The 26,244-nt window shown below is 46.6% G+C and overlaps 10 non-coding genes and 1 pseudogene across 10 annotated transcripts; all 11 read left to right on the forward strand.

Moving 5' to 3' along the window:
- The first annotated feature begins 3,118 nt into the window (after nucleotides 1–3,118).
- LOC141217629 (U2 spliceosomal RNA) lies at nucleotides 3,119–3,310 on the forward strand. Its single transcript, XR_012286452.1, has one exon. It is a non-coding gene; the product is annotated as a U2 spliceosomal RNA (small nuclear RNA).
- A 1,115-nt stretch (nucleotides 3,311–4,425) lies between these two features.
- On the forward strand, nucleotides 4,426–4,616 carry LOC141217436 (U2 spliceosomal RNA). Its single transcript, XR_012286271.1, has one exon. It is a non-coding gene; the product is annotated as a U2 spliceosomal RNA (small nuclear RNA).
- A 1,118-nt stretch (nucleotides 4,617–5,734) lies between these two features.
- Nucleotides 5,735–5,925, forward strand: LOC141217448 (U2 spliceosomal RNA). Its single transcript, XR_012286282.1, has one exon. It is a non-coding gene; the product is annotated as a U2 spliceosomal RNA (small nuclear RNA).
- Nucleotides 5,926–7,040: 1,115 nt separating this feature from the next.
- On the forward strand, nucleotides 7,041–7,231 carry LOC141217541 (U2 spliceosomal RNA). The gene has a single exon (XR_012286373.1). It is a non-coding gene; the product is annotated as a U2 spliceosomal RNA (small nuclear RNA).
- Nucleotides 7,232–8,349: 1,118 nt separating this feature from the next.
- Nucleotides 8,350–8,540, forward strand: LOC141217459 (U2 spliceosomal RNA). Its single transcript, XR_012286293.1, has one exon. It is a non-coding gene; the product is annotated as a U2 spliceosomal RNA (small nuclear RNA).
- Nucleotides 8,541–9,655: 1,115 nt separating this feature from the next.
- On the forward strand, nucleotides 9,656–9,846 carry LOC141217470 (U2 spliceosomal RNA). The gene has a single exon (XR_012286304.1). It is a non-coding gene; the product is annotated as a U2 spliceosomal RNA (small nuclear RNA).
- A 1,109-nt stretch (nucleotides 9,847–10,955) lies between these two features.
- Nucleotides 10,956–11,146, forward strand: LOC141217482 (U2 spliceosomal RNA). The gene has a single exon (XR_012286315.1). It is a non-coding gene; the product is annotated as a U2 spliceosomal RNA (small nuclear RNA).
- A 6,175-nt stretch (nucleotides 11,147–17,321) lies between these two features.
- LOC141217623 (U2 spliceosomal RNA) lies at nucleotides 17,322–17,511 on the forward strand. Its single transcript, XR_012286447.1, has one exon. It is a non-coding gene; the product is annotated as a U2 spliceosomal RNA (small nuclear RNA).
- Nucleotides 17,512–18,629: 1,118 nt separating this feature from the next.
- Nucleotides 18,630–18,820, forward strand: LOC141217494 (U2 spliceosomal RNA). Its single transcript, XR_012286327.1, has one exon. It is a non-coding gene; the product is annotated as a U2 spliceosomal RNA (small nuclear RNA).
- A 1,119-nt stretch (nucleotides 18,821–19,939) lies between these two features.
- LOC141217505 (U2 spliceosomal RNA) lies at nucleotides 19,940–20,130 on the forward strand. The gene has a single exon (XR_012286338.1). It is a non-coding gene; the product is annotated as a U2 spliceosomal RNA (small nuclear RNA).
- A 1,118-nt stretch (nucleotides 20,131–21,248) lies between these two features.
- On the forward strand, nucleotides 21,249–21,326 carry LOC141217652 (U2 spliceosomal RNA; annotated as a pseudogene).
- The last annotated feature ends 4,918 nt before the right edge of the window (nucleotides 21,327–26,244 follow it).

Genomic DNA, 26,244 nt, shown 5'->3' on the forward strand with positions numbered 1-26,244 from the left:
GTTCCGGGAAGAATGCCTGTGGTGATTGTGGGTGATATGAATTGTGATGTGGGGAGAGTGAATGTGGATGTGTCTGGGAAAACTTTGTTAGAGTTGGTTAGTGATTTTGATTTGCATGATATGCAAAGTGTATGTAAAGTGAGGCCTTTGTTAAATACCTTCTTTTCCGAAAGTGGAAGAATACAATCTAGATTGGATTACTGTTTTATTTCAAAAAATATGATTCCTGTTGACTATAAGCAGGAGAATGTTTTGTTTTCAGATCATGTGTGCATGTCGTGTGAGTTGGATGTGAATGTGAATGGGGTGTTTGGGAAAGGTTTGTGGAAGTTGAATGTTAAGTTATTGGAGTATGAGGAAGTAAGAAAGGAATATGCAAGACGGTATGAGGAGTGGTGTGAGTGTAAAAATGGTTTTGGGAATGTTTGTGGGTGGTGGGATTGGGTTAAAAAACAGACAAAAATTTTTTTCAAAAATTTGGGTTATAAGATGGCAGCAGTCAAGAGGAGACATTTTGTGAGTTTAAATGCACGTTTAAGTTTCTTGTATAAATTGAGGGAGGGAGGGATGGAGGTGGAGGAGGATATTTTACAAGTGAAAAAGGAGGTTCATGAGTTCTTGTTGGAAAAAGGGAGGAGTATTGTCTTTAGAGCAAAAGTTGATCATTTGGAGTATGATGAAAAATGTTCACGTTTTTTTTTCAAGAAGGTTTTTGGGAAAAAGCAAAATATGTGTGTGTTGAATGGAGCAGATGGAAGCGAGGTGAGTGGAGAGGATATGTGTGAGGAAGTGGCAAAGTTTTATGAGGATTTGTATGCTGTAAAGTGGAGGGATGAGTGTTTGGAGAATGATGTTTTGAGTACGTTAGAGAGTAAATTGAATGAGGCGGAAAGAGAGAGGCTGATGGATGCTGTGACAAGTGATGAAGTATGGAAGGTTATGTGTAGTATGGCTTTGAATAAGACGCCGGGGGAGGATGGTCTTCCAGTAGAATCTTACCGCATGATGTGGGATGTGATTGGGAGTGATTTTGTGGATTTTTGTAAGTATATGTGGGAAAATATGGAGGTGGCAGGTAGTATGCGTGCAGGTATGGTTGTATTGATTCCGAAAAAGGGTGATTTGAAGAGTCTGAAAAACTGGAGGCCAATAACATTATTGAACTGTGATTATAAGATCTACGCAAAATTAATGGCAAATAGGATGCGTGATGTGATAGAGAGTGTGATTGGGGATGAGCAGTGTTGTGCAGTACCTGGGAGACGGATTCACGAGTGTGTGTGTATATTGAGAGATTGTCTATGGGATTGTATGAGCCGGAAGAAGAGTGTGTTTTTGTTGAGCCTGGATTTTGAAAAGGCGTATGATAGGTTGTCGCATGGTTTTTTGTTTAGAGTGTTGCTGAGAATGGGTTTTCCTGCTGATTTTGTTGGGAGAGTGAGAAGTCTATATACAGATATTTATAGTTGTGTTTTAATGAACGGTTATGTCGGTAGGAGAGTGAATGTGCATTCGGGCGTGAGGCAGGGGTGTCCGTTATCCCCTGTGGCTTTTATTTGTGCAATTGAACCTTTGTTGTGTATGTTGAGGAAGGATAAAGTGGTTCGAGGTGTGCAAGTGCCGGGAGGTGGAGGAAGAGAGTGGAAGGTGAGTGGTTATATGGATGACGTGTGTGTATTATGTGATTCTGAATGTTCGGTGAGGCGGGTGAAGTTGTTAGTGTCTATCTTTTGTGGTGCGTCTGCATTTAAAGTGAATTGGGAAAAGAGTGAGTGTAAGGTTTTTGGAAGTGGTATTTTGAGTAGAGATGTAGGTGTGAACGTAGTGAGTGGGCCCATTAAGGTTTTGGGAGTGAAGTTTTCAGAAAGATTGGATGGGAAAGAAAGTTGGGATGACGCGAAAGAGAAGGTTGAAAAGAAGTTATGTTTTTGGAAGTTGAGAAGCCTTACTTTCTTTGGAAAAATCTTAGTCATTAAAAGCGTGGTGTTGCCTATTTTTTTATATGTTGCAGTTGTGTTTCCACCAGGTTATATGGTTTTGAGAGGATTGAATAGGATTTTGTTTGTTTTTTTGTGGAATTCTAAAATGGAGAGGGCGCGGAGGGAAGTGTTGGTGAAGCGTATGGAGAAAGGTGGTTTGGGTTTTCCAAATTTAGAAGTTTTTTTGGGTGTGAATATTGTGGTGTTTGTGCTGAAAGTGATTATGGGCGATGGAAAGTTTTCATGTATGTGTGGATATTTATTTGGGGCTTATTCTTTTCGTTTGAAGTGGAGAGAGAGGGATTTGCGGTGTCCGGTTGCTTTTGAGGTGCCCGTGTGGTATGTGTGGGTTTATAAGTTTTTGGTGAAGTATGAGTTGTGTGATGTGGATGTGAGGTTGTTGGGAAATAAGAAGGCTGTGTACAGGATGATTGAGTGTAGAGAAATGGAGAGTGGAATAAATTTGGTGAGAAGGTGTGATGTGCAAAAAGTATGGAAGAAGGTGCGGATGGGTGGTATGACAAATAAGCAGAGTGAGGTTGTGTGGCAGTCTTTGCATGGAGTGTTGCCAGTAAGAGAGTTTCAGAGGAATAGAGGTTTAGTGAGGAGTGAAACGTGTCCAAGAAATGGCTGTGGTGGAAGGGAAAGTGTGTTGCATGTTTTTTGGAATTGCCAGTATGCTAGAGATGTGATTGGGAGAATGGGGCCTTTGTGTAAAGAATTGTGTGGTGTGAATTTGTTGTCCTTTGAGTTGTTTATGTTTGGTTTGGGAATATGTGATGGGACGAAGGAAAGAGTCTTGTGGTTGATGCTTGCGTGTATAAAGGAAGTGTTATGGGATGTGAGGAATGTGTATGTGTTTAAAAGGAAGGAAATTGCTGTAAAGGATAGTGTGAAGGTGATTATGGGGAAGATGTATGTGTGTTTCCTATGGGACAAAAAGAGGAGAGGGGAAGTGGATGCGGAGGGAATATGGAAAGTTAAAAAGTGGAGATATTTTGTAAATACTTCTTGATCTTGTTTTCTGTGTAAGGTTTAAAAAGAAGAAATAAAAATTTTCCGGTGATGATGGGAGCAGCATTTGTGTCGTTGAGATGATGCAGCTGTTTGGAAGGAAGTTCCTTTGGTCGTGACTATAGACCGTGGATTTCCCCATCTGAGGGAAAAAAAAAAAAAAATCTGTTCTTATCAGTTTAATATCTGATACGTCCCCTATCTGGGGACCATATATTAAATGGATTTTTAGAACAGGGAGATGGAAAAAGAGCTTGCTCTGTCCACTCCACGCATTGACCTGGTATTGCAGTATCTCCAGGACCGGTGCACCCCTTCTTTAATGCAGTTTCTAAAATCAGAAATAATTGAATTCAATGTTTTTTGTTCATTTTGCTTGTTTGTCGGATTTTGGGATGGACTCTTTGGCTTTGCTTTTCTTCTCCTCATTGGATTTTTCATGTTCAAAGTTGCAGAAGCCAGATTACAAGCTCATTTTGGTTCAACTTCAGCAGCTGTGCATTGCATTGCCATGTAATGTGATGCAATGCTATCTTTCTAGCTCTCCCTTTTTACTTCCTTTTGGATAAACAGACATATTAGGCAAGCATTTTGGAGCTTTCACCTAAATAACTACAGGTGGTGAGATAAGCTGCACAATATAATTGACCTTTCAGTATATTGTTGCACACACACCATCTATTTAGCAAATGCCCTTGTTATCAACAGCAGCCTTTTAAACTCACCTGAGCTAACAGGTATGTGCGCTGGTTACTCTGCTGCGCTTAAAATTTCTTTTTTGGTTTGCTACAATGCCTTTTCTGAAACGTTGTCTCCTTCTGCTGGAACACTGACTTCTTTCATTTAATGCCTGCAGACTATAAAAGAGAACCCAACCCAAAAAGTTTGGTTGATTAGTCTGTGGCATTCTGTTAAACTGTTGCTTATGGCGGTCTCTGTGAGCTTCTCAGCGACATTCAGCCAGCCAGGTATCCTGCCTGCAGTAGATGGAATGTGGCAATGGAACGCTGGCTGCGCGTGTCATAATAGGCTCTGAGCCTTTATATACCTGTGCACAGCAGCAGCCACCTTCAGTCTGCTGCTGGACAGCCAGCAGCAGCAGCAGCAGGAGAGGTATGTAATCAGGAGCCCTCCTGCTAAGGGTAGACAGCTGCTCGTTCCACCCCACCCCCCGCCTTAATTGGTTCTCCTCCCTTCCAACGGTGTTGAGGCGGGTGGGAACAGCAGGGGGTGAAGGTGCTGTGTTTAAAGAGGTGGAGTTATGCAGATCTAAAACGCGTGGATTGCAGCAGCAGCAAGCCGAAAAGTGCAGGCATGTAAGGGATCTAGAGGTTGACAACATGTCTTCTTAACGGGAGTCCAGGAGCTCATCTCCACAAATGGACTTTTCAGGATCCTTGGGTGGCTCCGTAGTTTGAAACCAATTCTGGTTATCGCTTCTCGGCCTTTTGGCTAAGATCAAGTGTAGTATCTGTTCTTATCAGTTTAATATCTGATACGTCCCCTATCTGGGGACCATATATTAAATGGATTTTTAGAACAGGGAGATGGAAAAAGAGCTTGCTCTGTCCACTCCACGCATTGACCTGGTATTGCAGTATCTCCAGGACCGGTGCACCCCTTCTTTAATGCAGTTTCTAAAATCAGAAAGAATTGAATTCAATGTTTTTTGTTCATTTTGCTTGTTTGTCGGATTTTGGGATGGACTCTTTGGCTTTGCTTTTCTTCTCCTCATTGGATTTTTCATGTTCAAAGTTGCAGAAGCCAGATTACAAGCTCATTTTGGTTCAACTTCAGCAACTGTGCATTGCATTGCCATGTAATGTGATGCAATGCTATCTTTCTAGCTCTCCCTTTTTACTTCCTTTTGGATAAACAGACATATTAGGCAAGCATTTTGGAGCTTTCACCTAAATAACTACAGGTGGTGAGATAAGCTGCACAATATAATTGACCTTTCAGTATATTGTTGCACACACACCATCTATTTAGCAAATGCCCTTGTTATCAACAGCAGCCTTTTAAACTCACCTGAGCTAACAGGTATGTGCGCTGGTTACTCTGCTGCGCTTAAAATTTCTTTTTTGGTTTGCTACAATGCCTTTTCTGAAACGTTGTCTCCTTCTGCTGGAACACTGACTTCTTTCATTTAATGCCTGCAGACTATAAAAGAGAACCCAACCCAAAAAGTTTGGTTGATTAGTCTGTGGCATTCTGTTAAACTGTTGCTTATGGCGGTCTCTGTGAGCTTCTCAGCGACATTCAGCCAGCCAGGTATCCTGCCTGCAGTAGATGGAATGTGGCAATGGAACGCTGGCTGCGCGTGTCATAATAGGCTCTGAGCCTTTATATACCTGTGCACAGCAGCAGCCACCTTCAGTCTGCTGCTGGACAGCCAGCAGCAGCAGCAGCAGCAGGAGAGGTATGTAATCAGGAGCCCTCCTGCTAAGGGTAGACAGCTGCTCGTTCCACCCCACCCCCCGCCTTAATTGGTTCTCCTCCCTTCCAACGGTGTTGAGGCGGGTGGGAACAGCAGGGGGTGAAGGTGCTGTGTTTAAAGAGGTGGAGTTATGCAGATCTAAAACGCGTGGATTGCAGCAGCAGCAAGCCGAAAAGTGCAGGCATGTAAGGGATCTAGAGGTTGACAACATGTCTTCTTAACGGGAGTCCAGGAGCTCATCTCCACAAATGGACTTTTCAGGATCCTTGGGTGGCTCCGTAGTTTGAAACCAATTCTGGTTATCGCTTCTCGGCCTTTTGGCTAAGATCAAGTGTAGTATCTGTTCTTATCAGTTTAATATCTGATACGTCCCCTATCTGGGGACCATATATTAAATGGATTTTTAGAACAGGGAGATGGAAAAAGAGCTTGCTCTGTCCACTCCACGCATTGACCTGGTATTGCAGTATCTCCAGGACCGGTGCACCCCTTCTTTAATGCAGTTTCTAAAATCAGAAAGAATTGAATTCAATGTTTTTTGTTCATTTTGCTTGTTTGTCGGATTTTGGGATGGACTCTTTGGCTTTGCTTTTCTTCTCCTCATTGGATTTTTCATGTTCAAAGTTGCAGAAGCCAGATTACAAGCTCATTTTGGTTCAACTTCAGCAACTGTGCATTGCATTGCCATGTAATGTGATGCAATGCTATCTTTCTAGCTCTCCCTTTTTACTTCCTTTTGGATAAACAGACATATTAGGCAAGCATTTTGGAGCTTTCACCTAAATAACTACAGGTGGTGAGATAAGCTGCACAATATAATTGACCTTTCAGTATATTGTTGCACACACACCATCTATTTAGCAAATGCCCTTGTTATCAACAGCAGCCTTTTAAACTCACCTGAGCTAACAGGTATGTGCGCTGGTTACTCTGCTGCGCTTAAAATTTCTTTTTTGGTTTGCTACAATGCCTTTTCTGAAACGTTGTCTCCTTCTGCTGGAACACTGACTTCTTTCATTTAATGCCTGCAGACTATAAAAGAGAACCCAACCCAAAAAGTTTGGTTGATTAGTCTGTGGCATTCTGTTAAACTGTTGCTTATGGCGGTCTCTGTGAGCTTCTCAGCGACATTCAGCCAGCCAGGTATCCTGCCTGCAGTAGATGGAATGTGGCAATGGAACGCTGGCTGCGCGTGTCATAATAGGCTCTGAGCCTTTATATACCTGTGCACAGCAGCAGCCACCTTCAGTCTGCTGCTGGACAGCCAGCAGCAGCAGCAGCAGGAGAGGTATGTAATCAGGAGCCCTCCTGCTAAGGGTAGACAGCTGCTCGTTCCACCCCACCCCCCGCCTTAATTGGTTCTCCTCCCTTCCAACGGTGTTGAGGCGGGTGGGAACAGCAGGGGGTGAAGGTGCTGTGTTTAAAGAGGTGGAGTTATGCAGATCTAAAACGCGTGGATTGCAGCAGCAGCAAGCCGAAAAGTGCAGGCATGTAAGGGATCTAGAGGTTGACAACATGTCTTCTTAACGGGAGTCCAGGAGCTCATCTCCACAAATGGACTTTTCAGGATCCTTGGGTGGCTCCGTAGTTTGAAACCAATTCTGGTTATCGCTTCTCTGCCTTTTGGCTAAGATCAAGTGTAGTATCTGTTCTTATCAGTTTAATATCTGATACGTCCCCTATCTGGGGACCATATATTAAATGGATTTTTAGAACAGGGAGATGGAAAAAGAGCTTGCTCTGTCCACTCCACGCATTGACCTGGTATTGCAGTATCTCCAGGACCGGTGCACCCCTTCTTTAATGCAGTTTCTAAAATCAGAAAGAATTGAATTCAATGTTTTTTGTTCATTTTGCTTGTTTGTCGGATTTTGGGATGGACTCTTTGGCTTTGCTTTTCTTCTCCTCATTGGATTTTTCATGTTCAAAGTTGCAGAAGCCAGATTACAAGCTCATTTTGGTTCAACTTCAGCAACTGTGCATTGCATTGCCATGTAATGTGATGCAATGCTATCTTTCTAGCTCTCCCTTTTTACTTCCTTTTGGATAAACAGACATATTAGGCAAGCATTTTGGAGCTTTCACCTAAATAACTACAGGTGGTGAGATAAGCTGCACAATATAATTGACCTTTCAGTATATTGTTGCACACACACCATCTATTTAGCAAATGCCCTTGTTATCAACAGCAGCCTTTTAAACTCACCTGAGCTAACAGGTATGTGCGCTGGTTACTCTGCTGCGCTTAAAATTTCTTTTTTGGTTTGCTACAATGCCTTTTCTGAAACGTTGTCTCCTTCTGCTGGAACACTGACTTCTTTCATTTAATGCCTGCAGACTATAAAAGAGAACCCAACCCAAAAAGTTTGGTTGATTAGTCTGTGGCATTCTGTTAAACTGTTGCTTATGGCGGTCTCTGTGAGCTTCTCAGCGACATTCAGCCAGCCAGGTATCCTGCCTGCAGTAGATGGAATGTGGCAATGGAACGCTGGCTGCGCGTGTCATAATAGGCTCTGAGCCTTTATATACCTGTGCACAGCAGCAGCCACCTTCAGTCTGCTGCTGGACAGCCAGCAGCAGCAGCAGCAGCAGGAGAGGTATGTAATCAGGAGCCCTCCTGCTAAGGGTAGACAGCTGCTCGTTCCACCCCACCCCCCGCCTTAATTGGTTCTCCTCCCTTCCAACGGTGTTGAGGCGGGTGGGAACAGCAGGGGGTGAAGGTGCTGTGTTTAAAGAGGTGGAGTTATGCAGATCTAAAACGCGTGGATTGCAGCAGCAGCAAGCCGAAAAGTGCAGGCATGTAAGGGATCTAGAGGTTGACAACATGTCTTCTTAACGGGAGTCCAGGAGCTCATCTCCACAAATGGACTTTTCAGGATCCTTGGGTGGCTCCGTAGTTTGAAACCAATTCTGGTTATCGCTTCTCGGCCTTTTGGCTAAGATCAAGTGTAGTATCTGTTCTTATCAGTTTAATATCTGATACGTCCCCTATCTGGGGACCATATATTAAATGGATTTTTAGAACAGGGAGATGGAAAAAGAGCTTGCTCTGTCCACTCCACGCATTGACCTGGTATTGCAGTATCTCCAGGACCGGTGCACCCCTTCTTTAATGCAGTTTCTAAAATCAGAAAGAATTGAATTCAATGTTTTTTGTTCATTTTGCTTGTTTGTCGGATTTTGGGATGGACTCTTTGGCTTTGCTTTTCTTCTCCTCATTGGATTTTTCATGTTCAAAGTTGCAGAAGCCAGATTACAAGCTCATTTTGGTTCAACTTCAGCAACTGTGCATTGCATTGCCATGTAATGTGATGCAATGCTATCTTTCTAGCTCTCCCTTTTTACTTCCTTTTGGATAAACAGACATATTAGGCAAGCATTTTGGAGCTTTCACCTAAATAACTACAGGTGGTGAGATAAGCTGCACAATATAATTGACCTTTCAGTATATTGTTGCACACACACCATCTATTTAGCAAATGCCCTTGTTATCAACAGCAGCCTTTTAAACTCACCTGAGCTAACAGGTATGTGCGCTGGTTACTCTGCTGCGCTTAAAATTTCTTTTTTGGTTTGCTACAATGCCTTTTCTGAAACGTTGTCTCCTTCTGCTGGAACACTGACTTCTTTCATTTAATGCCTGCAGACTATAAAAGAGAACCCAACCCAAAAAGTTTGGTTGATTAGTCTGTGGCATTCTGTTAAACTGTTGCTTATGGCGGTCTCTGTGAGCTTCTCAGCGACATTCAGCCAGCCAGGTATCCTGCCTGCAGTAGATGGAATGTGGCAATGGAACGCTGGCTGCGCGTGTCATAATAGGCTCTGAGCCTTTATATACCTGTGCACAGCAGCAGCCACCTTCAGTCTGCTGCTGGACAGCCAGCAGCAGCAGCAGCAGGAGAGGTATGTAATCAGGAGCCCTCCTGCTAAGGGTAGACAGCTGCTCGTTCCACCCCACCCCCCGCCTTAATTGGTTCTCCTCCCTTCCAACGGTGTTGAGGCGGGTGGGAACAGCAGGGGGTGAAGGTGCTGTGTTTAAAGAGGTGGAGTTATGCAGATCTAAAACGCGTGGATTGCAGCAGCAGCAAGCCGAAAAGTGCAGGCATGTAAGGGATCTAGAGGTTGACAACATGTCTTCTTAATGGGAGTCCAGGAGCTCATCTCCACAAATGGACTTTTCAGGATCCTTGGGTGGCTCCGTAGTTTGAAACCAATTCTGGTTATCGCTTCTCGGCCTTTTGGCTAAGATCAAGTGTAGTATCTGTTCTTATCAGTTTAATATCTGATACGTCCCCTATCTGGGGACCATATATTAAATGGATTTTTAGAACAGGGAGATGGAAAAAGAGCTTGCTCTGTCCACTCCACGCATTGACCTGGTATTGCAGTATCTCCAGGACCGGTGCACCCCTTCTTTAATGCAGTTTCTAAAATCAGAAAGAATTGAATTCAATGTTTTTTGTTCATTTTGCTTGTTTGTCGGATTTTGGGATGGACTCTTTGGCTTTGCTTTTCTTCTCCTCATTGGATTTTTCATGTTCAAAGTTGCAGAAGCCAGATTACAAGCTCATTTTGGTTCAACTTCAGCAACTGTGCATTGCATTGCCATGTAATGTGATGCAATGCTATCTTTCTAGCTCTCCCTTTTTACTTCCTTTTGGATAAACAGACATATTAGGCAAGCATTTTGGAGCTTTCACCTAAATAACTACAGGTGGTGAGATAAGCTGCACAATATAATTGACCTTTCAGTATATTGTTGCACACACACCATCTATTTAGCAAATGCCCTTGTTATCAACAGCAGCCTTTTAAACTCACCTGAGCTAACAGGTATGTGCGCTGGTTACTCTGCTGCGCTTAAAATTTCTTTTTTGGTTTGCTACAATGCCTTTTCTGAAACGTTGTCTCCTTCTGCTGGAACACTGACTTCTTTCATTTAATGCCTGCAGACTATAAAAGAGAACCCAACCCAAAAAGTTTGGTTGATTAGTCTGTGGCATTCTGTTAAACTGTTGCTTATGGCGGTCTCTGTGAGCTTCTCAGCGACATTCAGCCAGCCAGGTATCCTGCCTGCAGTAGATGGAATGTGGCAATGGAACGCTGGCTGCGCGTGTCATAATAGGCTCTGAGCCTTTATATACCTGTGCACAGCAGCAGCCACCTTCAGTCTGCTGCTGGACAGCCAGCAGCAGCAGGAGAGGTATGTAATCAGGAGCCCTCCTGCTAAGGGTAGACAGCTGCTCGTTCCACCCCACCCCCCGCCTTAATTGGTTCTCCTCCCTTCCAACGGTGTTGAGGCGGGTGGGAACAGCAGGGGGTGAAGGTGCTGTGTTTAAAGAGGTGGAGTTATGCAGATCTAAAACGCGTGGATTGCAGCAGCAGCAAGCCGAAAAGTGCAGGCATGTAAGGGATCTAGAGGTTGACAACATGTCTTCTTAACGGGAGTCCAGGAGCTCATCTCCACAAATGGACTTTTCAGGATCCTTGGGTGGCTCCGTAGTTTGAAACCAATTCTGGTTATCGCTTCTCGGCCTTTTGGCTAAGATCAAGTGTAGTATCTGTTCTTATCAGTTTAATATCTGATACGTCCCCTATCTGGGGACCATATATTAAATGGATTTTTAGAACAGGGAGATGGAAAAAGAGCTTGCTCTGTCCACTCCACGCATTGACCTGGTATTGCAGTATCTCCAGGACCGGTGCACCCCTTCTTTAATGCAGTTTCTAAAATCAGAAAGAATTGAATTCAATGTTTTTTGTTCATTTTGCTTGTTTGTCGGATTTTGGGATGGACTCTTTGGCTTTGCTTTTCTTCTCCTCATTGGATTTTTCATGTTCAAAGTTGCAGAAGCCAGATTACAAGCTCATTTTGGTTCAACTTCAGCAACTGTGCATTGCATTGCCATGTAATGTGATGCAATGCTATCTTTCTAGCTCTCCCTTTTTACTTCCTTTTGGATAAACAGACATATTAGGCAAGCATTTTGGAGCTTTCACCTAAATAACTACAGGTGGTGAGATAAGCTGCACAATATAATTGACCTTTCAGTATATTGTTGCACACACACCATCTATTTAGCAAATGCCCTTGTTATCAACAGCAGCCTTTTAAACTCACCTGAGCTAACAGGTATGTGCGCTGGTTACTCTGCTGCGCTTAAAATTTCTTTTTTGGTTTGCTACAATGCCTTTTCTGAAACGTTGTCTCCTTCTGCTAGAACACTGACTTCTTTCATTTAATGCCTGCAGACTATAAAAGAGAACCCAACCCAAAAAGTTTGGTTGATTAGTCTGTGGCATTCTGTTAAACTGTTGCTTATGGCGGTCTCTGTGAGCTTCTCAGCGACATTCAGCCAGCCAGGTATCCTGCCTGCAGTAGATGGAATGTGGCAATGGAACGCTGGCTGCGCGTGTCATAATAGGCTCTGAGCCTTTATATACCTGTGCACAGCAGCAGCCACCTTCAGTCTGCTGCTGGACAGCCAGCAGCAGCAGCAGCAGGAGAGGTATGTAATCAGGAGCCCTCCTGCTAAGGGTAGACAGCTGCTCGTTCCACCCCACCCCCCGCCTTAATTGGTTCTCCTCCCTTCCAACGGTGTTGAGGCGGGTGGGAACAGCAGGGGGTGAAGGTGCTGTGTTTAAAGAGGTGGAGTTATGCAGATCTAAAACGCGTGGATTGCAGCAGCAGCAAGCCGAAAAGTGCAGGCATGTAAGGGATCTAGAGGTTGACAACATGTCTTCTTAACGGGAGTCCAGGAGCTCATCTCCACAAATGGACTTTTCAGGATCCTTGGGTGGCTCCGTAGTTTGAAACCAATTCTGGTTATCGCTTCTCGGCCTTTTGGCACGATCTATCAGGTTTACCTGTGTGGTCTTGCCTGTGAGGTGCTCTTGGTACCCTTTCTCTCGGCCTGGGGGGATCGTTCCTCTTCGGAGGGACTTAACCCCCCTGCTGCTATTGGGAGGAAGGATTAGTCCGGGAGCAACGGGAAGGGATCCCATGAAGGCTTGCGCCTTTCAGAGAGAAGAGTCGGTACGTTCCTGAGTGAAGGATGCCGGCAACGCTCACATATTCATCGGGTGATGCCCGGATGCGGAACACCGTGAGGATTGAAGTTGGAGCAGCATCGAGGATGGAGAAGAATTTGGACTACATCTGCCATAGGATTCTTCTTGGAGTTCTGGAGTTTCGGCGGGAAGACATATTCTGCTTCCAGGACAACGAGTACAAGGGGACATACACCATCACCTTCAAGAGCCAGGGATGCTGTCAGCAACTCGTACAAAAGGTAAATGAGAAAAACTACTTAGATGAGTTGGATGGACTAACCTTTTGTCTCTTGTATGCTTATGACGAGATCCCCATCGTGGTGCATTTCCCGAACCCCTTTGTGGAAGCTGCAGACATCTCGACCTACCTTACCCGCTATTGTGATGATCTGAGATACCTGGGTACTGTGAAGAACGCAGTAGGCTTCTGGTGCGGCAAGAGAAGGTATATGGCCCGTCTAAAGAGGGACCTTAGTGGAGTGGGAGGAATGCTACACCCTCTCTCAACCTTCGTAATCGGTAAGAGCAGAGGCTACTTATTTTATCCTGGAATGCCAGTATGTTGCAGGAACTGTGGACAAATGGGTCATACCCAAACGTCCTGCACGGGCAGGAAAGTAGACCGCTGCAATAATTGCAGCTGTTACGGACATTTAATGAAGGACTGTCCCGCTGGGAGGAAATGTAATCTCTGCGGTGAGGCGGGGCACATGTTCCGAGGATGCCCCAACAGGACCAGGACCAGGACCTACGCAGAAGCTGCATCTTCTGAAGCTGAGCCGATGCGCCCACCGGTCTTCACTGGCAGGCCGGCGTCGGAGGGCGGTTCGAAGGGCGAGAAGGCTGGGATGGAGCAGGGAGCCGGAGGCCCCTCTGGGGCGGCACCTGCATCGAAGTCCCTTAACGATGGGCGGACCTCGCATGGACCGGAGCGGGGGGGTCCTCCTTCTGGGAGGGTATCCTCCGTATCGATGGTTCCCGATACCGATCCTGTTGGGCTGGAGGGTGGTGCCCCTGTGCGGTTGGCTACAGGGGACCACGCAGCGATGGCCTCAGGATCTTCCAGGGCGATTAGCCAGCCACATGAGGGGGCTTTGCTTCTAGGTGGCGAACATCAGGAAATCTGTGTTGCTGATCTTGTCCTGATGGACCAGTCTCCCCCCCTGGAGGAGGTGGAGGAAGAGGAGGACTGCACCAGTGACCTAGTGGAGTCTGCCCCGAAAAAGAGACGGAATGTCGAATCCCCAGCGTCTCCTGGAATGTGGCTGGGAACCGTGACCTACGAGGGGGCAACCGCCGGCTCACAGAATATCGAGTCGTTTGGGTCTTCTAGCCCGGATGTCCTGGAGCAATTTGATATACAGGGCTTTGAGTCAGGTGTCCTCATGGAAGATCCACCACCCTGACCTATGAATGCCCACAATAAGACTTGTCTCACTGAATGTGAGGTCATTAAAGAGCCCAGTTCGTAGGGCTGCTCTATTCAAGTATTTAGAAACCACTGACTTTGACATATGTTTATTACAGGAATGCGGGATACAACATGCACTAAATTATAATGATATCAAGACAGATTGGAGACTGGGGCCCTCCATCTGGTCTGGCTCCAATGACAACAAGTCAGCGGGGGTGGGCTTCCTCTGTCGTGGGAGAAATATTACTATAAATGCTGTCACAGAAATAGTACCAGGCAGAGTGGTTTTAGTGCATTTTAAATTTAATGGTTTTACCCTACGTGTAATGAATATTTATGCTCCCCCTGATAAGCAAGAGAGAATTAATTTATTTGGGATATTGCCATTGTACTGTACTGGGTCATCTCCCCTGGTCGTAGGGGGTGATTTTAATTGTCTTTGTGCTAGTGAACAACGAGCAGGGGGTGACCCTTTACGCAAATTGGATAAGTCATGTCATCTATTGAAAGATTTTATAACTGATTTTAAATTATGCGATGCGTGGAGGTCACTCCTGCCGACGGACCCTGGTTATACGTGGTCCGGAAGAGGGGTGTCCTCCAGGATCGATTTTATTTTCCTATCAGATGATTTTAACCCTGTAAAATGTGTTTTAACATCAAATATATTTTCTGACCATAAGTCCTTGGAGGTGCATCTAGAATACCGGGATGAACAGAGGGTCAACAGGGGCCTCTGGCGTCTAAGTACTTACCTGCTGGAGGACCCTCTGATTCGACAAGACTTTGGTAAAGCCTATCAAGCCTGGCGGCGACAAAAACCTTCTGATGCCCCTATGGTAACCTGGTGGGAAAATTTGAAAAAAAAAGTCAGAATGTTTTTTATAAAAGCAGGGAGACGTAAAGCTAGAGAGAAAAAAAGATGTTTTAGTGATCTTAACACCAAACTGCAAACACTTTTTAAATTCAAAGAGCTAGGGGTGGAGGTGGGAGATGATATTGCTAGCCTAAAAACTGAAATTCAGAACTGCATAGACACAAAGGGGAAAGAGATTATTTTTAACTCTAGAGTGCAGCACTTGGAGGAGGGGGAGAAGTGCTCTCGCTTCTTCTTCAAAAAAGTCATGGATAAAAGAGAAGTGATCACAAATCTAGAGGGTGAAACATCTATGCAGGGAATGTTGAATGCTACTTTTAACTTTTATAAGCATCTTTTTAGTAAAAAGTGTATAGATGAGTCCTTTTTATCTGATGCTCTTAATGATCTCGATTTTAAGTTAAATTTTACAGACCAGGAGTTTTTAGAACGCGATATTGTTTTAGAGGAATTATTTTATGTTTTTAAAAGTTTCTCTAAGGGTAAAGCACCTGGGTGTGACGGACTACCTGTAGAATTTTACCTTACTTTTTGGGACATTTTAAAAGAGGACCTTTTTATGCTTTTTAAAGAAGTTTTTATTTCTGAACAGTTGCCATTTTCGTGGAGGAGAGGAGTGGTGTCTTTGATATATAAAAAAGGTGACCGCAGTACTCTAGCGAATTGGAGACCCATAACTCTCCTAAATGTTGATTACAAGGTACTTGCTAAGGTGGTTGCAGACCGGCTCAGGAGTGTCATTGCCAAACTAATCCAGCCTGAGCAGGTTTGTAGTGTACCAGGCAGAAGTATTTCAGAGGTTTTAAACGTATTAAGGGATGTAATTTGGTATTCCAGAGACCGGGGTCAAAATGTAGCTCTTTTAGCCCTAGATTTTGAAAAAGCTTTCGATAGAGTCTCTCATAGATTTCTTTTTAGAGTTTTAAAAAGAATGGGTATCCCTAATATGCTTTTAAATTGTATTAAGATTTTATATAAAAATTGTTTTAGTCAAATTTCTCTTAATGGCTTTTTAACAGATGGAGTTCCCCTTGAGTCCGGAGTGAAGCAGGGATGCCCCTTGTCGCCCATCCTGTTCATCTGCGCCATGGAGCCCCTGCTGAGCGCAATAAGGAAAGACAAAGTGATTAGAGGGGTTCCTGTTCCAGGCGGAGGTGGCAGTGATGTGAGAGTCTTTGGCTACATGGATGACGTGACAGTTGTGTGCGTGGACCCTGCTTCCCTCCGGAGGGCGGTGTTGCGCATTGAATTTTTTTCCCAGGCATCCGGGTTTAAACTTAATTTAAATAAATCTGAATGTCTGACTTTGGGATCCTGGGACACCGCCCACCTCCCGCAGCTCACTATAAAACGAGACAATGTAAAAATTCTTGGAGTTGTTTTTAACGAGGAGAATGTGGGAACTCAAAGCTGGGAGAATGTCATAGAAAAAATGTCAAAGAAAATATCATTTTGGGGTTTGAGGTCCCTAACAATGGAGGGGAAAATTTTAATTATAAAATCAGTGTTGTTACCCCTCATACTGTATATAGCTATGGTGTACCCCCCCTCTGATGTTTTAATTAAAAAAATGACTAGGATGATCTTTATGTTTTTATGGAACTCCAAAATGGAAAAATTAAGGCGAGAAATAATGAGGAAGAATAAAATGAACGGCGGAAGGGATGTCCCCGACTTACATATTTATTTGTATTTAAATTATTTCTGCTTTTGTTTCAAACATTTTAATGGTAATAGTGCGCTAAGTTATTTTTTAAAATATACTTGTGGGATGATTTTTAAAAGATGGTTTAAGTTGTCGTTGAATTCCCCTGTTTTACTATGCCCCCCCAAACACCAAGCAATCTTAGAAAAGACTGTTCGATTTTATAGCCTTGGTGATTTTAATATGGACATTTTTAAAGACCGCAAGAAGCTTTTATCTTTTCTGAGGAGGAATGAAGATGTGACCCCCATAGTAAATTTCTCAGAAGAGAGATCGAAGCAAGTTTGGAAGAATGTCTTCGGGAAATTCTTAGCAAATGGACATAAGGACATCGCATGGATGGTGGTCCACCAGTGCCTCCCCACCAGAGAATTTCAACACAGGAGAGGCCTGGTGGCCAGAGCCAAATGCCCCAGAGACTCATGTGTTAATGACGAAACCACCTTGCACCTTATGTGGAATTGCCCATTTGCACAGGAACTTTGGCACAAAGTTGGGATTCTTTTAAAATGGACTTGCGGTTTAAGAGATTTTAACCATGAATATGTTTTATATGGCCTTTTTAAATGTCCGACCCCTCAACAGTATTGTATATGTTGGTGTATGATTAACTGTTTTAAAGACGCCCTTTGGAAGGCACGCAATATTTTACTTTTTAAACGTGATGCTATTTCTGTGAAGGATTGTCTTAAAATTGCTTTTAGCCAGATGTATATTTATTACTTGAGGGATGTCAAATGTATTGGGAGAAGGGATGCCAATCGTATATGGGGTTTTTATGGGTGGAATTCTGTGTTTTAATAATGTACTGTTTGTGTTGTTGTTTTTGATTGTAAACCATCTTTTACGCACTTAATAAATTATGTTGAAACCTGATCTGTTCTTATCAGTTTAATATCTGATACGTCCCCTATCTGGGGACCATATATTAAATGGATTTTTAGAACAGGGAGATGGAAAAAGAGCTTGCTCTGTCCACTCCACGCATTGACCTGGTATTGCAGTATCTCCAGGACCGGTGCACCCCTTCTTTAATGCAGTTTCTAAAATCAGAAAGAATTGAATTCAATGTTTTTTGTTCATTTTGCTTGTTTGTCGGATTTTGGGATGGACTCTTTGGCTTTGCTTTTCTTCTCCTCATTGGATTTTTCATGTTCAAAGTTGCAGAAGCCAGATTACAAGCTCATTTTGGTTCAACTTCAGCAACTGTGCATTGCATTGCCATGTAATGTGATGCAATGCTATCTTTCTAGCTCTCCCTTTTTACTTCCTTTTGGATAAACAGACATATTAGGCAAGCATTTTGGAGCTTTCACCTAAATAACTACAGGTGGTGAGATAAGCTGCACAATATAATTGACCTTTCAGTATATTGTTGCACACACACCATCTATTTAGCAAATGCCCTTGTTATCAACAGCAGCCTTTTAAACTCACCTGAGCTAACAGGTATGTGCGCTGGTTACTCTGCTGCGCTTAAAATTTCTTTTTTGGTTTGCTACAATGCCTTTTCTGAAACGTTGTCTCCTTCTGCTGGAACACTGACTTCTTTCATTTAATGCCTGCAGACTATAAAAGAGAACCCAACCCAAAAAGTTTGGTTGATTAGTCTGTGGCATTCTGTTAAACTGTTGCTTATGGCGGTCTCTGTGAGCTTCTCAGCGACATTCAGCCAGCCAGGTATCCTGCCTGCAGTAGATGGAATGTGGCAATGGAACGCTGGCTGCGCGTGTCATAATAGGCTCTGAGCCTTTATATACCTGTGCACAGCAGCAGCCACCTTCAGTCTGCTGCTGGACAGCCAGCAGCAGCAGCAGCAGCAGGAGAGGTATGTAATCAGGAGCCCTCCTGCTAAGGGTAGACAGCTGCTCGTTCCACCCCACCCCCCGCCTTAATTGGTTCTCCTCCCTTCCAACGGTGTTGAGGCGGGTGGGAACAGCAGGGGGTGAAGGTGCTGTGTTTAAAGAGGTGGAGTTATGCAGATCTAAAACGCGTGGATTGCAGCAGCAGCAAGCCGAAAAGTGCAGGCATGTAAGGGATCTAGAGGTTGACAACATGTCTTCTTAACGGGAGTCCAGGAGCTCATCTCCACAAATGGACTTTTCAGGATCCTTGGGTGGCTCCGTAGTTTGAAACCAATTCTGGTTATCGCTTCTCGGCCTTTTGGCTAAGATCAAGTGTAGTATCTGTTCTTATCAGTTTAATATCTGATACGTCCCCTATCTGGGGACCATATATTAAATGGATTTTTAGAACAGGGAGATGGAAAAAGAGCTTGCTCTGTCCACTCCACGCATTGACCTGGTATTGCAGTATCTCCAGGACCGGTGCACCCCTTCTTTAATGCAGTTTCTAAAATCAGAAAGAATTGAATTCAAAGTTTTTTGTTCATTTTGCTTGTTTGTCGGATTTTGGGATGGACTCTTTGGCTTTGCTTTTCTTCTCCTCATTGGATTTTTCATGTTCAAAGTTGCAGAAGCCAGATTACATTGCTCATTTTGGTTCAACTTCAGCAACTGTGCATTGCATTGCCATGTAATGTGATGCAATGCTATCTTTCTAGCTCTCCCTTTTTACTTCCTTTTGGATAAACAGACATATTAGGCAAGCATTTTGGAGCTTTCACCTAAATAACTACAGGTGGTGAGATAAGCTGCACAATATAATTGACCTTTCAGTATATTGTTGCACACACACCATCTATTTAGCAAATGCCCTTGTTATCAACAGCAGCCTTTTAAACTCACCTGAGCTAACAGGTATGTGCGCTGGTTACTCTGCTGCGCTTAAAATTTCTTTTTTGGTTTGCTACAATGCCTTTTCTGAAACGTTGTCTCCTTCTGCTGGAACACTGACTTCTTTCATTTAATGCCTGCAGACTATAAAAGAGAACCCAACCCAAAAAGTTTGGTTGATTAGTCTGTGGCATTCTGTTAAACTGTTGCTTATGGCGGTCTCTGTGAGCTTCTCAGCGACATTCAGCCAGCCAGGTATCCTGCCTGCAGTAGATGGAATGTGGCAATGGAACGCTGGCTGCGCGTGTCATAATAGGCTCTGAGCCTTTATATACCTGTGCACAGCAGCAGCCACCTTCAGTCTGCTGCTGGACAGCCAGCAGCAGCAGCAGCAGCAGGAGAGGTATGTAATCAGGAGCCCTCCTGCTAAGGGTAGACAGCTGCTCGTTCCACCCCACCCCCCGCCTTAATTGGTTCTCCTCCCTTCCAACGGTGTTGAGGTGGGTGGGAACAGCAGGGGGTGAAGGTGCTGTGTTTAAAGAGGTGGAGTTATGCAGATCTAAAACGCGTGGATTGCAGCAGCAGCAAGCCGAAAAGTGCAGGCATGTAAGGGATCTAGAGGTTGACAACATGTCTTCTTAACGGGAGTCCAGGAGCTCATCTCCACAAATGGACTTTTCAGGATCCTTGGGTGGCTCCGTAGTTTGAAACCAATTCTGGTTATCGCTTCTCGGCCTTTTGGCTAAGATCAAGTGTAGTATCTGTTCTTATCAGTTTAATATCTGATACGTCCCCTATCTGGGGACCATATATTAAATGGATTTTTAGAACAGGGAGATGGAAAAAGAGCTTGCTCTGTCCACTCCACGCATTGACCTGGTATTGCAGTATCTCCAGGACCGGTGCACCCCTTCTTTAATGCAGTTTCTAAAATCAGAAAGAATTGAATTCAATGTTTTTTGTTCATTTTGCTTGTTTGTCGGATTTTGGGATGGACTCTTTGGCTTTGCTTTTCTTCTCCTCATTGGATTTTTCATGTTCAAAGTTGCAGAAGCCAGATTACAAGCTCATTTTGGTTCAACTTCAGCAACTGTGCATTGCATTGCCATGTAATGTGATGCAATGCTATCTTTCTAGCTCTCCCTTTTTACTTCCTTTTGGATAAACAGACATATTAGGCAAGCATTTTGGAGCTTTCACCTAAATAACTACAGGTGGTGAGATAAGCTGCACAATATAATTGACCTTTCAGTATATTGTTGCACACACACCATCTATTTAGCAAATGCCCTTGTTATCAACAGCAGCCTTTTAAACTCACCTGAGCTAACAGGTATGTGCGCTGGTTACTCTGCTGCGCTTAAAATTTCTTTTTTGGTTTGCTACAATGCCTTTTCTGAAACGTTGTCTCCTTCTGCTGGAACACTGACTTCTTTCATTTAATGCCTGCAGACTATAAAAGAGAACCCAACCCAAAAAGTTTGGTTGATTAGTCTGTGGCATTCTGTTAAACTGTTGCTTATGGCGGTCTCTGTGAGCTTCTCAGCGACATTCAGCCAGCCAGGTATCCTGCCTGCAGTAGATGGAATGTGGCAATGGAACGCTGGCTGCGCGTGTCATAATAGGCTCTGAGCCTTTATATACCTGTGCACAGCAGCAGCCACCTTCAGTCTGCTGCTGGACAGCCAGCAGCAGCAGCAGCAGCAGGAGAGGTATGTAATCAGGAGCCCTCCTGCTAAGGGTAGACAGCTGCTCGTTCCACCCCACCCCCCGCCTTAATTGGTTCTCCTCCCTTCCAACGGTGTTGAGGCGGGTGGGAACAGCAGGGGGTGAAGGTGCTGTGTTTAAAGAGGTGGAGTTATGCAGATCTAAAACGCGTGGATTGCAGCAGCAGCAAGCCGAAAAGTGCAGGCATGTAAGGGATCTAGAGGTTGACAACATGTCTTCTTAACGGGAGTCCAGGAGCTCATCTCCACAAATGGACTTTTCAGGATCCTTGGGTGGCTCCGTAGTTTGAAACCAATTCTGGTTATCGCTTCTCGGCCTTTTGGCTAAGATCAAGTGTAGTATCTGTTCTTTTAAGAACACAAGAGCTACGATCTACACTTGACGAGAGCGATCGAACTCGGAAGGAGAAGAGCTTCGGAGCCCAGCTGACATCAGAGAACGAAGGCGGATATCGGTGGGAGGAAGAAGCTCTAAAGAATCCAGAAGAAGACGAAGACTCGGAGAAGAATCGGGCTGTCCTGTGGAATCTTCGAGGAAGAAAATCATCGAGACAAAGACCTTTCGGGGAATTTGTCCAGAACACGACGGGAGAAGAATCTGCATAGCTCCACCCATTCCGGGAAGAGTTCCAGATCCAGCTCCAAGAAGTAACTGCAGGAGGAAAGCCATGGCAAGCGCTGCGAGGAAGGCCGAAAAGAAGAGCCTGGAGCTGGGGACAGCCAGGAGGGCCCAGCCAGGAGCCGATTCTGACCCCAAGGACTCTGCCTCCACGACTGGCCAGCAGAAGGGACCCCAGAAGCCCCGCCACGAAGCTCCAGCCCTGGAGCCATGGATGCGGCAGACGGTGGCCCTGAAGCTGAAGGAAGTGGATGGGAGGGTGCCGGACATGTCCTCGGACGTGTTCTGCCAGAAGATGCTGCTGGATCGAGGCTTCTCCAGGTCGGACACCCTCAGCATCCAGACCTTCTTGACGGGGATCTTCTTCGTCACCTTCGCCACTGTGAACACCTGCAGGAGGTTCTGGGAAATGGTAAGCGCAAAAGGACCGGATAATTCCTTCTCTGCCTTTACAGGTAGCTGCCCTATCCAGAGGGATGAAAGGAGGATCACGGTCTCCATGCGCAACCCGCACACCCCAGGCCAAGACATCTGTACCTTCCTGAGACGCTTCTGTTTGGTTGTGAAGGAACCCTCTCACATCCTGAATGGACTCGGCTTCTGGACAGGTAAGTGGTCGGTGACCGTTAGACTTCACAGGGACCTGGCGTACTCAGACGGACTTCGGCACCTGCCCCCGACATTCTCCCTGGGCAACTCCTACGGCCTCATCTATTACCCGGACATGCCGCGGAACTGCAGGAGATGCGGCAAGAACGGCCACGAGATGAAGGACTGCAAGGAGGATGCCTGCAGGATTTGTCGAGTGACGGGACACAGCTCGAAGGACTGCCCGAAGAAGACGTCCTGCAACCTGTGTGGGCTGGCGGCTCATCTGTACAAGGATTGCCCCAGGCGTGAGAGATCCTGGGCATCGGTGGTTGCGACGACCCCAGCTACGGAGGACAAGGCCCCGACGACCAGGCCTGTGAAGGTCAAGGACGCGACGACCAAGGCCCCAGCGGCCAAGGCCGAGACGACCAAGGCCAAAGCGGTCAAGGAGTCGGTGGCCAAAGCCCCAGCGACGGTCCCAGCAGCTCCGAAGCAGAAGAAAAAGTCAAAGGAGGGTAAGAGTTCTGTCACCCCTCTCTCGATCCCTCCCCCTGCCACCCCCGTCCAATCCCCCCCCACCCCGGCCACCCCTGCTGAGGATTCCACTTCCTCTTCCTCCTTCCCCTACTCCTCAGCAGGTGTCCTTTCCCCTGCCCCGGCAGCCACTCTCCCTCCCCAGACCATGGTAGCGGTGGAATTAACCTTTCCTCCACCCGCCGCTATCTATTCCGAGGAGGATTTTCCCCTTCTTGTCTCCCCAGTTCCAACCCGGGGAAAGAGGAAGGTGGAGGACAGCCCTGCTACTGAATCCTCCAAAAAGAAGATTCTGGATTTCGTAGGCGAAAAGGAGGATACCCTCCCTGAGCCAGAAGAGATGGAGCACATGGTTGAGACCCTGGTGGCCGAGCCAGAAGAGGAGGAACTGGTGGTCGCCGAGATTGAGGCCGCGCTGCTTGACCAGATGGAGGAAGAGGGCCTGCTGGTGATCCCGTCACCAGCAGTCAACACCGACGAGGGACCACCCGACCGGAGTGGTAACTAAGGTGTATTGCCTGCGCTAACTTTTTCTTTTTTCCCTACATGATGGCTAATATTAACTTATTTTCCATTAATGTCAGGAGCATCAAGGACAAGTTCAGACGTCAGACTATTTATGCCTTCCTTACTTCCCAGTTGTGTGATGTTTATATGTTGCAGGAATGTTCCCTTCCCTCCTCTAGGTCCTTCAAACATCTGGCCAGGGAGTGGTCCCACGGTCCATCCTACTGGTCCGGTGGGGGTGACTGCAAGTCTGCGGGGGTCGCAATTCTGATCAGGGGGGGCGCATTCACGCTTGAGTCCGTCCAGGAGCTCATCTGCGGCAGGGCTCTTGTTGTAGATGGCAACTGGGCGGGAGAACCTGTCAGGTTCATCAACGTGTATGCGTCCCCACTGAAGAATGAGCGTTTGGAGCTTTTCCAGACCCTGCGGCTTCAGCTTGCCACCACCAGGACCTTAGTGATGGCCGGGGATTTCAACTGCCCCATCGAGGAGGACGGTCGTAGTTCTGGCACATCTGCCAAGTTGGACATCACGTCCAAGCTGCTCATCGAGATGGTAACCGAGGCATCTCTTCAGGACGTGGTGGGCTCCATGGGGAGAGGCTCCACGAACTATTCGTGGAGCCGACCCGATGGCTCACTCCGCTCCAGGATTGACTTTGTGTTCACCTCTCGGGCAGTCAGGCAGAGTAGGCACTCGATGGTCTCCTGCTTCTTCTCCGACCACAGAGCCATTCACTTACAAGGTGTCCTCGGCGACGGTTTTCCGTCCGGCCCCGGCTCCTGGAAGCTGAATTGTGCTCTGCTGGCTCAGGATGAAGTCGTGGAGGAGCTGAGAGCAGCCTACGCAATGTGGCAGTCCTACAAGGGTAGCTTCCAAACAGTCTCTGATTGGTGGGAATATGTTAAACTTGAGTTTCGCTGTTTCTTTCAGGCCAAGGGTCGACAACAGGAGTGTGAGAAGAGGAGGGACTTCAGAGGGCTGCAGCGCGAGCTGCGGTCGCTGCAGGACCTTCTTCACTGCGGCTGGGACGTGAGGGAGGAGCTGGAGGAGACCAAGAAGAGCCTGAAAAGGCACTTTGAGGAGGAGTCCAAGCGAATCATCTTCCGTTCCAAAGTGGAGAATCTGGAGAAGGGTGAGAAATGTAACTCATTCTTTTTCAGGAAACTTCATGCCGGTCACACGCCCCTGAACGAGCTGCGAGACGAGAGCAGAAACATGCGACGTGGGAAGGAGGACGTGATGAGGGTCGTCAGCGACTTCTACAGCGAACTCTACTCCCACAAGACTACCGACCCCGACGCTGCTGATAAGTTCCTGTCAGGTATCACTAACCATCTTGATCCTACAGGCACGGCAGCCTTGGACAAACCTCTGATGGTGGGCGAATTGCTCTCTGCCGCTAAATCCTTTAGGACCGGCAGGACCCCGGGCAGTGATGGTCTTCCAGCGGAGCTCTATGTAGCGCTGGGAGACCTCATCTGTCCGGACCTGTTGGACCTGTACGAGGAGATGGTGGTGGAGGGTAGAATGCCTCCATCTTTGAGGGAAGGAATGGTCACGATCCTGTACAAGCGGAAGGGAGAGAGGTGCGACCTGAGGAATTGGCGTCCCATCACTCTGCTCAACGTGGACTACAAGATCCTGGCCAAGACGATGGCGACACGACTTAAGACGGTCATCGGACGGATCATCCACCCGGACCAGACCTGCGGCATCCCTGGACGTCGCATCGCAGACAGCCTCGCTCTCGTGCGGGACACGGTCGAGTACATCAAGGTCCGCCGCGCACACGCGGCCCTGGTCTCCTTGGATCAGGAGAAGGCCTTCGACCGGGTTTCCCACGAGTTCATGGGCCGAGCTCTGCACCGGTTAGGTTTGGGTAACATGTTTTGTTCGTATGTCCGTCTGATGTATTTTGATATCCACAGCTCGGTGTTGGTGAACGGCTGGAAGACTGACCCCTTCCCTGTCCTCTCTGGGGTCAGACAAGGCTGCCCTCTATCACCTCTTCTTTTTGTTTGTGTTATAGAACTCTTCGCAGAGGCTATCCGGCAGAATGGAGAGATCAGAGGGATCACCGCACCGGGTCCGGGACGACACGAGGTCAAGTGCTCGCTCTACATGGACGACGTCACCGTCTTCTGCGCTGATCGTGGTTCAGTCGACGCCCTCGTCCAGACGTGTGAGAGGTTCGGCCGGGCTTCAGGGGCCAAAGTCAACTGCAGGAAGTCGGAAGCCATGCTCTTCGGGGATTGGCAGCCGGCCTCCTCCGCCCCCTTCCCCTTCAACATTCAACCGGATTTCCTCAAGGTGCTGGGAGTCTGGTTCGGGAAGGAAGGAGCGGCCCTCAAGTCCTGGCAAGAACGCTTGGCCAAGGTGAAGCAACGGATCGGACTCTGGAGCCTCAGACACCTCACTTGTGAGGGTAAGGCACTCGTCCTGCGTAATGAGGTCCTGCCCGTCTTGCAGTACACGGCGCAGGCCTGGCCCCCACACGTCACTGTGTGCAGGGCCATTACCAGGACAGTGTTTCACTTTGTCTGGGGATCCAAGATGGACAGAGTCAGGCGGGCCGTCATGTACAAGGAGCCTCGCAAGGGTGGGAAGGGCGTTCCAGATATCCCCACCCTCCTGCGATCCTCTTTTGTGTGTGATTGTGTCCGCCAGACTTTGCAAGTCAAGAATGGCTCCGCGGGCAGGTCCATGTCTCGCTTCTTCCTGCTTCCTCTTTGGAGGCGACTCGGCTGGGACAAGTGGGACAGCTCCTTCCCCTACAACTGGACGACGCCATGGTTCTACGGAGACGTCGTTCGATTTGTGGGGGAGCATCAACTGGAGGGACTCAAGCCCGACTTGTGGAAGCCCAAAACTATCCACAAGCTAATCAGAGCCAAGGATGACGTGGAGAACATCACAGGACTTCACCAGGACACGCTGGAGACTGTGTGGACAAATGTGTCGTCTGACAGGCTGACCAACGGGCACAAGGACTTGTCGTGGATGGCGATTCAGGGCGGACTGCCCGTCCGGTCATTCATGCATGCCC

The sequence above is a fragment of the Phyllobates terribilis genome, unplaced genomic scaffold, assembly GCF_046119375.1.
Source record: "Phyllobates terribilis strain yellow unplaced genomic scaffold, ASM4611937v1 Scaffold_241__1_contigs__length_2998254, whole genome shotgun sequence".
In the NCBI taxonomy this organism is placed as follows: Eukaryota; Metazoa; Chordata; class Amphibia; order Anura; family Dendrobatidae; genus Phyllobates; species Phyllobates terribilis.